At 47.4% G+C, this 4,835-nt stretch overlaps 1 pseudogene; it reads right to left on the reverse strand.

Moving 5' to 3' along the window:
• Nucleotides 1-230: 230 nt before the first annotated feature.
• LOC147460607 (uncharacterized) lies at nt 231-4,169 on the reverse strand (annotated as a pseudogene).
• Nucleotides 4,170-4,835: the final 666 nt, after the last annotated feature.

Consider the following 4,835-nt stretch of genomic DNA (forward strand, 5'->3'; position numbering starts at 1 on the left):
TGATTTGCAATTAGCACAAACAATGCAAGATGGGGATCTTACCTCCTAGATGTTGACGATGCTACAACCTGGCAGTAGCACTTCGATGAAGGCAGACAGTGCTTCTTCATTCTCTTCTTCTTTTGTCCTCCAATTGGAGAATTCTTGCAGCCATTCGTCCATGATTGATGATGCGCATCATTTTAATCTTGTTAAAGGAAGGTTTTTGAGAAGCCCTTCTCCGAGGGGCATTAAATGACGGGTGCAAAGTGCAAAAAGGACCCCGACGGCCTCAACGCCAGGACCATGAACACCGAGCTTGCCACGGTAGGCGAACAACGGGCACCACCTAGATTTGAGCGGCGTGGACGAGGACAATAGTGATTTAGAATAACACTGATATTACACGAGAGAGAGAGAGAGAGAGAGAGAGAGAGAGAGAGAGAGAGAGAGAGAGAGAGAGAGAGAGAGAGAGAGAGAGAGAGAGAGAGAGAGAGAGAGAGAGATTGATTGATTTATCGTCAATGTAGGTCATATATGACCCATGGGACCATCACAAAAGACATTCCATTGACTTATTGCTTCTAAGTGAAGCCATCGGATACATATCAGTTAAGGATTGAGGGTCCAATCATCGGGATAAGGGGAAAAAAAAAGGAAACAAGATCTAGGGAGGGTTGGGCAGAGCCTTTTTAGGGGCTCGAAATTCTTGCATGATGGATTTACCACCTTGATAGACTTCCCATTTACCTTTCTTGTGGGCTTCGTGCATCTTCTTGAGCTCGCTTTTTTTTATCTTCAATTCAGTTGTTGTCATCTCCTCGTTGATCCAAATCTTTGTCCCTTTGAGGAATCGGGCTTGTCGTAGTAACTGCATCTTATCCTCTCTATCTTTGAAAGTAAGAAGACAATGTTCAGGGTGGCACTTGCCTGTGTGTATCGTTGATCCAAGAAACCTTTTTAGGCTTTATGTTAATTGGTCGAAGGATGTCGTTGAGCTTGGTGATCGCTTCCTCGAGAGTGTCCTCAATGGTACACCATGGCGAGGGGAGCCCACCAATGCAGACCTTGAGGCCATTTTCTTCTTGAAGTCTTTGTTCGCGGAGCTCTATTGTCACGCAGGTTTGGACTTTGGCAAAGGTGACCGATTGGGCTTGAGTAACCTTTGATTTGACTTCTTTTTCTTTGTTGGTGGCAAGCTCGACCATGGAGTCAAAGCGTGCCTCAAGCTTGCCAAGGCGAGCTTTGAGGTTGCGATTCTCCTCCATTACTTGGTCGAGGGCTGCTTGGAGTTGTCCAATCTGTGTGAGCTTGCTCGGGGCTGCAACGATTGTTGCGTAGCTTGGTCGGCTCTTTGCGGAGGGCTTAGGAGTGTTCATGCTGGAAGAGGGTCGATTATTGTTGTTCATGCTGGAAGAGGGTCAAATACTATGGGAACAAACCATAGGGAGAGAGTTTTTTTGAATAGGCTCCAAGCAGAGTGTGAGTCACCTTTGATTCGACCTGCAAGCAAATCAACAGGGCCCAGTGCTCTCAGAACAAAAGCCAGCTCGTGCAGCCAAAATTAAACTAGAAGCTCATGCAGGGCAAGAACTTCGTGCATTCAAGATTCGTGCAGGGCAAGGACTTTGTGCAGCCAAGATTAGCCAGGGCTATGAAACCTTCGACTCGAAAGCCAGGCCAGGGCGGGCTTGAGCTTGTAACTGAGCAGGGCCGCAGAGTTCAGCTGGGGCAGGGTTGGGCTGTTAACACCCCCCCACAGGGCAGCCCCTCGCCCAGGGGGAGACTGCGGGATGCGTGAGGAGGTGAACCCGCTTGCAGAGAGCTAGGGTTACCTGCCTGCACACACACAAAGAGAGAGAGAGAGAGAGAGAGAGAGAGAGAGAGAGAGAGAGAGAGAGAGAGAGAGAGAGAGAGAGAGAGAGAGAGAGAGAGAGAGAGAAACACGAGTCCACGACACGCGCACGCATGCAATCAAACAACACAGCACGCCATATGAACACACAAGAAGGAAAGCAAAAGAACTAGACATCGACGCCTAAAACGACAAAAGAAGAAAAGACGTCAAATCACGCGATGGTGACCATGGTTCAAGAAATGACGCCAAAGGCATTCCCCGTCCGGCCTCGAAAGTGAAAAAAGTGCTACATCAACGCACCAACAAAGCGCACCATTCATCGGCATCTCACCCATGACGCATCACCGCAGTAAACATCCGTAGCGTAACCTATTTTCCCATTTTCAAGCCAAAAACCTTGTATAAAAAAACCAATTGTATATGGCCACCTCTCTCTAGGTGATGGTCACAAAGGCCCACCTAGGAGATATCATTTTAAAGTTCTCATAAAACAAAGCAAGGGTCACCCATCTGGGATCCGGATCCTTGCTTTATCTCTCGTGATTAGGGCCCTAACGTAATCACATTATCCTAAACTAATGCAGCCTGCACCTATAAAAGGGCACTAAGAGGTCACTATCAGGGGGGGGGGGGCATTTGAGAGAGCATTCTTTTGGGTCACTTGAGTACTTGTGGCATTTGGGGGCACTTGGGGGTCAGTACTTGAGAACGAAGCCATGCACAAACCTTGACTCCAAGGGTCACCACACACAAGTGTAGAATTTTTGTGTATATGGAATTTTCTCTAGAGAACACATCATAGGCTCTCTATCTCTCTCTATCACCACAATCTCCATCTTGCCGAAGCTAAGGTTTCTATAAATATCACTTTGAATTAATTTTCCCTCAGATCCTGAGTGGTTTTCATCACCTACATCTCTCTCTCTCTATGTGCATTTGCTCATGAGTGCGTAAATGCATGTGTGGGTGTATGTAACCGTGTGAGGGTGTAGGTGCTGTGAGTGTGTGCATGTATGTATGTGGGGGTTGTGTGTGTGTGTAGGTGTGTGTGTGAGTGGTTGGCAAGAGTGTGTGTGTGTGTGTGTGAACAAGAGTATAGGAGATGTATTTATTATTTTTATTATTATTTTTACGTGCTGCTTGCTCGGCTACACAGAGAGTGTGACTGAGAGTGAGGAAGAGCGTGTGAGGGTGTGGTGGGGAGAGAGGGGCTGGGGTAAGCATGTGGGTGTGTGTGTGTGTGTGTGTGTGTGTGAGTGTGTGTGTGTGTGTGTGTGTGTGTGTGTGTGTGAGAGAGAGAGAGAGAGAGAGAGAGAGAGAGAGAGAGAGAGAGAGAGAGAGAGAGAGAGAGAGAGATTATCTATTGCGCCATGTATGGCGGGCTGAACGAGGGGGAGTGAGAGATGGGGAGAGAGCAAGAGGCTGAGGGGGGTGAATGGGGTATGTGTGTGTGGGCGTGAATGAGAAAGAGAGAGAGATTAGTCTCTTGTGTTCGCGTGGCTATTGCCGACAGAGGAAACAAGAGAGGGAGAGAGAGAGTCAACGGGCCAGGGAGAGAGAGGGCGTGTTGGGGGCCAGGGAGGGATGTGTGGGTGAGAGTGTATATGTGTGTGGGTGGGTACGAGAGAGAGAGAGAGAGAGAGAGAGAGAGAGAGAGAGAGAGAGAGAGAGAGAGAGAGAGAGAGAGAGAGAGAGAGAGAGAGAGATTGTTTCTTACATAGCTGTCAACATAGGGACAGAGAGGGAGTCAACGCGAGAGAGTGGGAGATGAGGGGAAGAGAGGGTGAGGGAGAGAGTGAGCATGCATGGCGGCCCACCTTGGTTGATAAACAAGAGGGATATATATATATATATATATATATATTATGCTGAGGATGAAAGAGGGAGAAAGTGGGGAAGGTGTGAGAGTGTGTGTGTGTGTGTGTGTGTGTGTTCGAATAATGAAAAGAGAGAGAGAGACTCTTGTCTCATGCATGGCGGCCCCTTGTGGGTTGACAAACGAGAGGGAGAGAGAGAGAGAGAGAGAGAGAGAGAGAGGAGAGAGAGAGAGAGAGAGAGAGAGAGAGAGAGAGAGAGAGAGAGAGAGAGAGAGAGAGAGAGAGAGAGAGAGAGAGAGAGAGAGAGAGAGAGAGAGATGCAGTTTGGCGGAGCCAAGCAGAGAGAGAGAGAGAGAGAGAGAGAGAGAGAGAGAGAGAGAGAGAGAGAGAGAGAGAGAGAGAGAGAGAGAGAGAGAGAGAGAGAGAGAGAGAGAGAGAGAGCTTGTCTTTTGGTGATAATGGAGGAGAAATGGAGAGTGTGCCCAAGCTGAGAGGCGGCCACTGCACGCAAGCATGGAAGGAGTGGCGATGCAATTTTGAAAAAAGCATTTTTTAAAATCATTTTTCTTGTATTATACCCCCCCTCCCCCGGTTGGGGTTGGTTCTCGCGGCCAAGCTCCGAAAGCCGGGCATCACATTGCATTGCAACCATAGGTAAGAGCTCTACGCATTGACGTAAGCATTTCATGATATTTCGTAGCTTTTGGCGTGGCCGACCTGCGGCCTAATTTCAGTATCAGTAGGAATTTACACTTCAAAATCAAAAACTAAGCATAGGTGGTGTATTGGGGCATCATTGCTAAGCATTTAGATGCATTCTGGGTCGAAAAAACCTAGCTCAAAACTCACTGCTGTTAGCAATCACGATTTTTGCATTTGATCTACAGTGAGATTTGAGGCCATAAGCATGTGTGCTTGGGTCTTATAAACATGTCCTAGAAGTTTTGTAACATTTGGATGTCGTTTGATGCTGTAATGGATGTGATTTGTTCACCGATGAGCGATTAGCTTTTGGTGATTTCTATAATTTGAGTGTAGCTTGAGTTAGATGCGGGTTGTTTGTTGTTTTCCAAGAGATTGACAACCTCTTGTAGCCTCTATGCACTAGTCGAGTCAGCTTTGTCCCATGGATTGACAATTATATTCGTGGTTCTTGCTATGTCTGCAACAAAATAGGAGTG

Source organism: Adiantum capillus-veneris, chromosome 3, assembly GCF_014529385.1.
Source record: "Adiantum capillus-veneris isolate H3 chromosome 3, ASM1452938v2, whole genome shotgun sequence".
In the NCBI taxonomy this organism is placed as follows: Eukaryota; Viridiplantae; Streptophyta; class Polypodiopsida; order Polypodiales; family Pteridaceae; genus Adiantum; species Adiantum capillus-veneris.